Genomic DNA, 11229 nt, shown 5'->3' with positions numbered 1-11229 from the left:
GTAGACCATCCCCACCTTTGGCTAGATTACTAAAAATCCCTTTTTTGCAAAGTGCTGTGAAAGTGCAAGGTGACCAAGGGGGCGACAGGGTTAACAGCTAGCAAAGCTTAGATTTGTAGGTCGTCCTCTAAGGTCTTTAGGCAGAGATCGCTTGTTTGTCAGCCCGCTGGCACCTCTTCCTGTTTTTCAGCTGCCTGCATCAGTCATGTGAGGAGGATGTAGCTGCGGCTCGACAGCTAAAGCGGGGGACTTCATTTCCTCCTTTTTTATCCCAGCAAATAATTGATGGGGGCTAAAAATAGACGGCACACTTGCAGCCACTACGATGAAGCCCTGAGTTTGAGAACCTGCACACAAGTTTCATTACATGAAACAGCTACTGCTATCACTTTAAAGACTAACTTCAGGACTCTGTTGTTCTTGTACGCCCCAGAGCTATCTATCGGGCTCACCCCTTGCCAGTCGTAGATGTAAGGCCATACTTCTTCTCTGTGCTGGGCTGTTAAGGCCCTTTTTTTCCAATTCTATCAATAAGGTGGGACCGGAGTGCGCAAGATGACAGAACCATGTCCTACTTCTGGTTCAGCCCCTGAATGACTCCATACACACAGTCTTCCTTAAACTGCACCTGAATACAAATTCAAAGTGTTTTACAGAAAACATATGACGATTTCTACGTTTCTTCCACTGCAAAACTGATATTTAAAGTGACTCGCTTGGGGTCAAACACTTAGGTGAGTGACGGGGATTGAAATGGCAGCCCTTAGCTTTACGTCCAGTCACCTTTCCCACTAGGCCATTCTAACTGATTAATTTATTCTGTGATTCCCAAAAAGAAAATCTCCAGAAAAAAAGTTCTGCACCATTTCTTTCTCTGCAAGATGCCATATAATTTCTGAAGAACCCCAGTTGGGGTGTGCATAAAGAAAAAGTTGGGCGTCTTGATAGGATGACAGTCACTGTAAGAGGAGATGCATGTCATTTTTTTTCCCATGATGATACAGGGCAGGTGGCTTAGCTGTTGCCTGATCCTTTATGAAGAGAAATACAGACTAAAGGAGGACACGCCAGAGGTGGCACATCTCCATTCTACTTGAGAACACACGGTCATGTGAAAGAATGTCTGGCAGCATACTGTCCCATAGACAATACAGGCAGCAGAGAAATCAACTTGAAGACCTGTGCTCATATTTATCAAATGTCTTAGAATTGAATTGACATGATTGAAGTGTTTAAAATTATGAAGGAAATTAGTCCGGTGGTTCGATACTGTTACTTTAAAATGAGTTCATCAAGAACATGTGGACACAGTTGGAAACTTGTTAAAGGTATAAATTTCCCACAAACATTAGGAAGATTTTCTTTACACAGAGAGCCACAGACACTTGGAATAAGCTACCAAGTAGCGTGACAAACAGTAAGACTTGAGGAACTTTCAAAACTTGACTTGATGGTTTTTTGGAAGAATTAAGTGGATAGGACTGGTGAGCTTTGTTGGGCTGAATGGCCAGCACTCGTCTAAATTGTTCTAATGTACTCCTAGGAATTGCACTAGAAGTCTGAGTCGTACACCTGAGTATCACTTAAGAAGTAGTTATGAAGCATCCTACATCTGCTTCCAGCATGGAGTATGAGTTCACATTTGAGATTTTTGTGCCATTTTAGACCCATTTTCCTACTCTGAGATGTTTGATAAATATGGGCACTGGGCTTTTTTTTAGGCATGTAGAATGCTCCTGGGTGAAGCGTTAATAGAGGCTACCTAGAGTATTACTGACCTGCTGTCCTCAAAGTTAAGGGAATGCCTCCTCTTACCCTCAAAGTGATTCAGGGGCAGGGGAGTGAACCTAAAAATGCTTTAAGGCCAGAAACAAAATAAGTATAGAGCTGAGAAGAGTTGAAGGCAAACACTTGAAGGCCAGAGTTTAGAGAATAATGACGCATTCTTAGTTTGCGATGGGGTAAGTCGACCCACGCAATTGAGACCAAAGCTCATACACAATGGCCCAAGGTTTAAGAGTTCATTCAATTGTAGACTTATTTTTTTCCCAGTTCTACTGAACTTTGCCCCCTTTGTTTATCCTGTTCTTTCCCTCCATATACCATAAAATATATATGTAGGGGATGTATTGTGACCAAGTCAAAATTTTGACTTTGAGTATTCACATGTTTTAGGCATTCTGCAGCATAGCTTCAGAGTGCCATCTGGCTGGTGTGTCAGGATAACTCAAAATGGAATCATTCAAACTCCTCAATCTGTGTTAAACCTGGAACGGTTAGGAGAACTGCAAGGTATTAGAAGCCTTTGAACCAATTGACTGGCTTAAATGTTAGTATTTTTGCAGACATTTCTGTTTTAACCACAGCACACCTGGGGAGGGAGAATATACACGAGTCTTCCATTTTATTTAACATTTTCAAATATTATGGCACCATTTTTTATGTCTTGACTTGCCTGATGTTTTACAGTGGAAAGGATGGCAGCACCTCCATTACCTTCCTTCCAAGCTTTATTACTTTGTTTCACACTAAATGCCCATAAGACACTGCTTCACATTTAAATTGCTATATATAAGCTCCTGGTTGATGACCTGTACCATTTTTGCATAACATAAGATAGAAAATGAAGTGGAAAGCAGAATGATGGTACATTCATAAGGCATATAAACCAAAATCTGAAACTCCTAACTGTCATTTAATGGGCTGCAGGAAATTTCATATTGCATCTGTGACATACAGTGCTCAGCATAAATGAGTACACCCCACTACATTTGTCAGAAAACCTTTAGTTTCCTTTCAGTATCAACATTGTCTATGAGGTACTGTACTACAAAATACTCCCACAAATGTGGGCCATTGATTGCAAATAAGATTTGTTAATTTGCACACTCAAAAAAGTGATTATCCTAACAAATTCATTCAAGCCCATGTAGCACGGAGTGGTGGCTCTGAGGCTAAGGATCTGCGCTGGTATCCCGAAGGTTGCTGGTTCGAATCCCCGTCAGTGCCAAAAGAGATCCTACTCTGCTGGGCCCTTGAGCAAGGCCCTTAACCTGTAATTGCTCCAGGGGGCGCTGTACAATGGCTGACCCTGCGCTCTGACCCCAAGGGGTATGCGAAAAAAAAAAACTAACAAACACTGTTGTAACTCGCTTTGGATAAGAGCGTCTGCTAAATGATGTAAATGTAAATGTAGCAAAAATGAGTACACCCCAATTATAGTCTTCGGAGAAAAGCCACACTTAAGACTACAAAAGTCCAATTAACAGGTATTCAACCACAGGTGAGTCTAATGATTCATTTAAGAGGTGTCCAGCAGACAGGTGACTATAAAAGGACATTACTTAACAAAGAAAAGCCCTTCCCGTTTCATGCTGTCAGCAATGGCTCCACATGGAAGAGAAATGTCAAAAAAATCTGAGAAAGGAAATCATTACTTTGCACAAAAAAGGTGAGGGCTACAAGAAGATCAGCAAAGCTTTACATATCAGTCAAAATACTGTAGCAAAAGTGATCCAAAAATTTAAGAAAGATGGAAGTGCAACCATCTTACAGAGACGTCCAGGCTGTCCACGGAAGTTAACATCTCGACAGGAGCGTCTTCTGATGAGAAGGGTTGAAGAAAATCGCCATGCAAGTTCACTGCAGTTAGCTAAAGCAGTAGAAAGCCAAACTGGAGTGACCGTTTCCCGTGACACAATACGGCGCACACTGCAGAGGAATGGCATGCATGGGTATCGTCCACGAAGGAAGCCTCTCCTAAAGCCCATGCACAAAAAAGCACGCCTAGAATTTGCTAAGGCCCATGCTGAAAAAGATGAAGACTACTGGGACTCTATACTCTGGAGTGATGAGACAAAGATCACTGTTTTTGGAACCAATGGTTTCAAAACTGTATGGCGTCGTAAAGGTGAGGATTTCAAAGAAAAATGCATGGTGCCTACAGTGAAACATGGTGGTGGCAGTGTCCTTATGTGGGGCTGCATGAGTGCTGCTGGTGTTGGGGAGCTGCATTTCATTGATGGTATCATGAACTCAACAATGTACTTCTCTATACTGAAGGAGAAGATGCTGCCATCACTCCGTGCACTTGGTCGTCATGCACTTTTCCAACATGACAATGATCCAAAACATACATCTAAAGCTACTGTTGCATTTCTGAAGAAGAACGGGGTGAAGGTGATTGAATGGCCAAGTATGTCTCCTGATCTGAACCCAATCGAACACCTGTGGGGAATTCTGAAGCAACAAGTTGAGCATCACTCTCCATCCAGCATCCAGGCTCTAAAAGAGTTTATTCTTGAAGAATGGAAAAAGATAGATGTTGCAATATGTCGCCAACTTGTTCATTCCATGCCTAGAAGACTTGGTGCTGTCCTTAAGAACCACGGTGGTCATACAAAATACTAGATGTAGTAGTTTTTGTTGCGGGGTGTATTCATTTTTGCTTCAACCAATTTGAGTGAAACTGAAGATTTTGTGATCAAAGTTATATTATTAACCTTAATTTCATGTTATGGAGTTTAACAAGTGTTCAATACAACTCAGCCTTGTGAAAATTTTGGACATTGTTCTTTTGTTCATTGAGCTACTGATTAAATTCGTACTTTTTAAAGGGGGTGAACTCATTTATGCTGAGCACTGTAGTATATTTACAAAAAAAGAGTATATTGGAATGAGAATTTTTGACAAAGAGCAGATTAATAAACCAGAAGAACATAAGAATTTTGACAGTTGAGGAGAGACCATTCAGTCCTTCAAGCCCATTTGTTTAGCTAATAGCTAAGCCGTACCAATATCTCATCCAGATTCTTCTTAAAGTTTGTCAAGGTTTCTGCTTTGAGACCGTGTTTGTAATTGTTGAATTGCTGACAGACATGTACATTCCCTGCAATTGAGCATGACACATACTAAGCTAACCGTGGGAATAGGAAAGTGTCCTTTGGCTCCAGTTAGGTCTGCCTCTGTTATGGAGTCCCTGCTGCTCGGGAAGCTGCCATTCATTTTGCAGTTGGAGTATCTATACTCCGGTGGGCTCTTCAGGTTGGTGGGGTTTTGCAGTATGTAGATGTGGGACTGTTGCAAATGGAGCACCAATGTTTTTTGTCAGCGGCAGCTCTCTAAAAGAGTCCAGTAACATTTGCTTATACTGTGTCTAAAGAATAAACAGAAATTGAGCTTTATAGATGTACATACAGTATATGGGTGACATGTTTTATTTGTTTACAAGATCAGGACAAATTACAGTTGTTCGCACTTGCTTTTACCTTGCCACAAAGATGGGCAAAGTGACTCTCAGTCAGAGGGGTGAGGAACTGAACCAGCAGCCCTCTGGTTTACAGTCCAGCGCGCCACTACACCATACTGTCAGGTTTTAAAAATAAGGTTGTGTTTTGGAAAATGTGTTTGAAAAAGTATCTACAGTCATGGAGGACTAGGGGTGACATCATTAGATGAGACAATACCCTAAATAACTCAGGAAAGGGAAGAGAAAGTAATTATTAGGAAATAGGAAGCATTCTTTCTATCGCAATATAGCAAATGTCAAAAGCACCAGTTTGGAGTCCCTTACATTTTTTGTTTTTTTAGCTGATGCCTTTGACTAAGTAGATGACAAATCACAAGTGCAATGTAAAATTGGGCATATTTTTCTGTAGTTGGAACATTGACAGGTATAGAGTCTCTCTCAGGGTCACACTGCAAGTGAATGTTGAAGACTGAATTGGAGGCCTGGTGTTCTACAGTCCAATGATTTAGCTACCGCTGAATTCCACCGTTTGGGCCAGTGACGGGCAGCATCAGTTTATTTTGCTGACAGTTTTAGGAACACATACCAAGATGACAACATCATGTCACATTTTCTCTTACCCACTTAATCTGGTTCATTATTACAGGGGAGTTGGAGCCTATTGGACAATATCATGGACACACGAGAAACCAGCTCTGGAGCACCAGCCCTTTGTCGGGTATACAAACTCACACACTCACATTACAGAACTGCCAGATTAACCTCATCTGTTACTGCGATTGGCTGCACCAAACCCGTTTACCTTAATCTGAATTAAGTGAGTTTTTGGGATGTGGGAGGCAAACTGGATTATAAGGAGGAAAATCCACACATGCTGAATTTAGGATATTTTAATATTTTTCTATTATAAAAAAAAATCTTAGCAGAGAGACGAGACGTGATCTTCTCAGAAGACAATTTGACATCCCGCAAGAGACACTTCAACATCCCGCGAAACAAGGCAGTGAGACAGAAGGGCAGCTGCTGTACAGACTTTTAAACAATGGACATGCAGCGCGAGAAGCAGAACACGCACCTCGGCAGCAGCAGCACAAAACCAGCAGCTGATCCGTCCGCATCTCCTTAGCGTGCGTTCAGCTTCCCCCCTTCACAATGCGAGGGGAGAGACGCGAAGTGGCAGGAGTGTAGCGCGCCTCCGGGAGGGTGGAGCAAAGCGAACGAGAACTGATCATCTCGGAGAGACACTTTGACGACACGCGAGACTAGACATTACAACCTTAGGAAGCAAAACCCGTGAGACGGTAACTTTTGCACATTATGCCGTACTTACAAAAAATTTAAAACAAGTTCACGGACATCTAACCTCACAGTTGTTGGAATGCTTTTGGCAGACACACTTCATGCTCTCCCAGCTCTTAAAACAATGACAAGCACAACACGTAGCTCGCCAGCAGCAAGACAGCAGCTGATCCAACCGTTCATGGATAATAATATACATTTGAGAATAGTGACAGATTTGAGAAAATAATGTTTTCTTTTTGTTTTGTTTATATTTTATGGTCATGATAGAAGCATCATGATTGTTATCATTTTGGAGTGCTTGGCTGCCATAAAGCTACAGTATGTGTTGGAAGGCAAGTGGTACACATCCTTTGTTATATCATGGTAGCCACATTATAATAGATCACCTTGCTGTTAGGGAGATGTCCAAACCTTGAAAAATAAAGGCTTTATTAGAGACTCCTGTTCTTAAGCAATTGTAATTTTTATGTTTTAGCTTCATCTTGGAATTTGTTTCCTATCTTTGTTTTTGTTTTTTTGTATATCCGATGATGGCAGTAGTGTGAGAATATCCCTTAGTTACAGCCCCAATATTCTTCAATTTAAAAAAACTGGTCCATCTGGACTTTAAAGGAAAGTTCTAGATAGTTATGACAACTACTGTATATTATATAGCAGCCCAGTGTTAGGGTCACAGATTTGTCATCCTGGATTTGAATCCCACAGCCAGCCACTGTCCATGTTCTTGCAATATGCTTTGTTAGATTTGTATCTTAAAGAGTATGAGTGGCATATGATCAGTCATTATTAATAAAGTGTTACTCGGAAACCAGGTGCCCTGCCCGGGACTTGTTCCTGCCTTGCGATTGGCTGTAGCAGACCTCCACACCACCACCAATGAGACCCTGTGTTAGGATACAGCGGGTTGGACAATGACTGACTGACTGACTAATTGGAACCATCACTGGTGCAGGGGTTAGTCTTGCTATCTTGGTGATCCAGCATCCTGGGTTCAAGTTTCACGTTCAGTTTCCCTCAGTGTTTACATTTTTCTCTCACGGTTAACTGTTGATTGTCTTTGATGTGTTTGTTACTACCAGCCTGTCTGCAGCTGCTTGATGCTGCTGCCACAGGATCTGGACCCCCATGAAGCAGGTTTGAGAATTTTATTAAACGGTAACAGTGTACTGCACAAAAATTCAAAAACAGCCCCCCGACTATGTGCCCACTAAAAGCCTGCAGGCCTTGAGGGTGCATTGCAGATTGAAAGAACGCACACACTCACAAAGACATGGGGACAGTTTAGAATCAGCAATTAATGGCACAGCTTTCAGATGTGGAAGTAAAGCGAGTACTCAGAGGAAAACCCACACAGACACAGGGAGAATGTGCAAACTTCACACAGATGCAGAACGGTCGTGGGATATAAACTCAGATCTCTATAGCTGTGAGGCGATAGCACTAACATTCTTGGTTACCAATACATTTTGGCATTTGGAACATTTCTGTATTGCCGCGACTCATACTTATTGACAACTTTTATGGTTGTAGTCCGTATAGCGTCCAGACCCAGGTTGTGATTCTTGATGCAATACATAAAAATCAAACTGATGCGGTAATGTTCTCTGTTTTGACGCAGATTAGGAAAATATATACCCCTGCACCCCCAATCCCTTCAAAAAGAGAGACGGCACATCATTTTTAGAATTTTTACTCATTTATTTTAGAAAGAAAAAAAAAACAAGGGCAGGTGTACAATTTGAAGCCTTCTTTTGTTGTAGGTCAGCAGGACTGAAGGTTTGAAAAACAAAACATAAAAATAAAAACACGGACCATCGCCCAAATCAAACTCGGTGTTTTTTTTGTTTTTTTTTAATTCCTTATTTTTGGCATCACTGGACACCAGCACTACAAGCCAGCACAACCCAGCCTCTACCCGAAAACTTAAATGTAAATTAAGAAAATAAATCATTTCAACACCTTTTTTTTTTTTTTAATAATATAAAGGTCCCACCCCACCCACTTTCCAGTAATACACTCAAATAACAGCAGGAACTTTTTTGTCACTTCTATTCACACAGCCAGGCCGTAAAATACTATCTACGTTACACGTTTAGAACGTGAAGACAACGACGAAAAAATATAAATATATACACATATATTAATTTTCAGGAGCAAAATGCTAAACTCGAGTGCAACTTGCATGAATAGCTGGCAGCGGAGCCACATCTTGGTGCCTGGCCACCTCAGGATCAGTGTGTCCAGCTTCTAGTAAAAGCAGAAAACAAAGAAGAAAGGTACCTGTGACTTCAAAGTCCACATGGCATGGACAGAACCATTAACATGAGCCAACAGAGAAAAAAATTGAAAACAAAAAAACACCAGCTTTGCCCATATTTTGCCAGCTTCATTCAGTTAGTTGTTCAGTTCATCCTCAAGGCGGTAATAAAAAGCAGTAAAGCAACAGCATAAAGGTAAATCAGCCTGCAACCACCTCTGACTGATGAAAGGTGGGCACATCTAGGGACAGTCCTTCTGCTCTGGTCTGTGCCATCAGGGCAGCTGGGGAGGCTTTTTATAATCTGAGAGAAATTTCATTGTGTGGCATGAAGTCTCAGATCTTTGTGATTCTCATTTGGCAAAAAAGAAGCCCAAATGTTTTCTTATTAGCTGACAGGTGGGTGGGTGCAGCAGGAGGACATTCAACTACACAGCAATTTGAAATTTAAACATGATGCTCCAGTTCAGACAGGGAAGAATAAAAATGAAAAAATAAGAAAAAAAGACTGGGCAGCATAAAACAGTCCCCTGTCATCCACCCTACCAGACAGGCTTCGGCTTTACCATGGCAGCTCCCACGTGCCAGCTTTCAAGTCTTCCAGTTTGGCTCAACCCTGCTTTTCCAGTATTTTGTTCCCCTCGAGTTAAAGAAGTTTGTTTTCATTTCCTCTATTATTATTATCTTGAATAAAAAACAAACGGGGATGGGGTTGTTTTAGGAAAACCCATTTCCAGTGCATATGCTTCAAGGATAAGGGGTAAGGAGAGGGCTGGACTGGGCTTTCGCTCAATCCTTGTTATAACATTGAACAAAAAAAAAACGGCATAAGGTGCGCTTGCCAGTTTCAGCACCACGGGTCACAGGGTCGGTCGCAGATGCTGTCCACAAGAGGCAACTGCCGTCGCCCGTTAGCTTCCCCGCATGTTGGGTCTGCTGTGGTCCCTTCACAAGAGGCAGCAAGTCCTGAAATGAATGAAAACAAACATATACACAAATTGACATTAGAGTAGCAGGGCCTCATCTTTTCAGTACCACTGCCTTGCTTTAGAGTGGGCGTGTGGGCATACACTCACACACACACTGTACACCCACCTTTCAGAATACCAGCAGACTGAAGGAAATCGCCTCGCTTAAGATCCTCCACTTCCTCAGTGAAATGAGGCTTTTTAAAAGGCATTTACTGAATTCATTTACATAAATTCAAGTCCTAAATGCACTCAGAAGGAGCCTCAATTACCAAGAGGCTATTTGAAAAACAAATGTGAACAGATGGTAAAAAAAAAAAAAAAAAGTGTAAGACGACTGTTTAAATGAACAATGTTTTGGCACACTGGAATATTCAGTAAAAGAAGTGGCCTATCCACAAGACTGCAAAGAGACAGATCCCACCCTAATTCCAGTGAAGTCACTTCAGATGACAAATAATGTTGCAATATTGGACATTAAGAAAATGAAAAACTGTTCCGGCCAAAAAAATGTATACATTAATATCTGGTATAGTAGCCCCAAATAAGAATGTGTGTGTAAGTAAGATCCTAAGGGATTGTCGCCTGATCTAGGGTTGGGTTCTGACTATGATGCCCACACCATCCTAAATTAAATGAAGTGGGTTCGAATATGTCATCATATCCAGTAGGAGTACTAGCTCCCTGAGTTTCCAGGTCTTAAATAAACTAATTAACTTTCCAGGCAAGTTTGTCAGACGAATTAGACAATTTTCCACCCCAAACGGAGGATAAATAAAATCGGGAGTGCTCTCTCCTCGACATTCTCGTATACCCAGGTATGGGGATGGATATTTGAGGAGTAAACCAAAAGACAATGATTATATTTTTATATTATGTACATTAAAGAACCAACAACAACAAATGAAATCAAATTAATAATATACTGAGCAATTATTATAAAAGTAAAGCTGAATAAATCGGACTCTGCAGCTGCATGACTAAAAAGTAAAGTACCACTTCCGGTTAACGGAAATAGCCCAAAAGTTGATAGAAATCTACGTTGTGTACCTAATACTTACAGTATAAGTGAAAGCGTACTCAAGTTATAGTGTTTACACACACACACATAGACATAATTCCAAAAATGGTATTTTTGGACTCAGGGAGATCTAAAACTGATCTAAAATGGAGTTTTTGGAGGATTCCAATACTTTCCCTATACAAGAAAGTCAGGGATGTCTAAAACGTCGAGATTCATCAAAATCTCAACATCAAATTTTTGGACAATTACAATAAAATAAAATGTAAAACTCTATGAAAATAAGCACTTAGCTTTTTATAGCTGAAAGAAGCTCATAGAGAAAGTTTCACATACTTCTTCTATTGATAAACTTCCCAACGTACTTTGTTTTGTAGTATTTAGAGGTCTTTATGGTCGTGCTGAAAAAGTGGGGAATGAAAAAGTAACATAT

At 41.0% G+C, this 11229-nt stretch overlaps 1 protein-coding gene across 3 annotated transcripts in view; it reads right to left on the bottom strand.

The window, feature by feature from the left end:
• Positions 1-9481: 9481 nt before the first annotated feature.
• The window catches only part of socs7 (suppressor of cytokine signaling 7), a 106760-nt gene continuing 105012 nt past the window's right edge, over positions 9482-11229 (bottom strand). For all 3 annotated transcript variants that reach the window (XM_028819996.2, XM_028819997.2, XM_028819995.2), the window contains one exon: positions 9482-9773. The gene's annotated coding sequence lies outside the window, so the exon portion shown is untranslated. The remainder of the gene's footprint in view (positions 9774-11229) is intronic.

The sequence above is a fragment of the Erpetoichthys calabaricus genome, chromosome 14 (assembly GCF_900747795.2).
Source record: "Erpetoichthys calabaricus chromosome 14, fErpCal1.3, whole genome shotgun sequence".
Lineage (NCBI taxonomy): Eukaryota > Metazoa > Chordata > Cladistia > Polypteriformes > Polypteridae > Erpetoichthys > Erpetoichthys calabaricus.
Note: the sequence above shows the minus strand (reverse complement) of the source record. Positions and strands in the feature narration are given on the sequence as shown.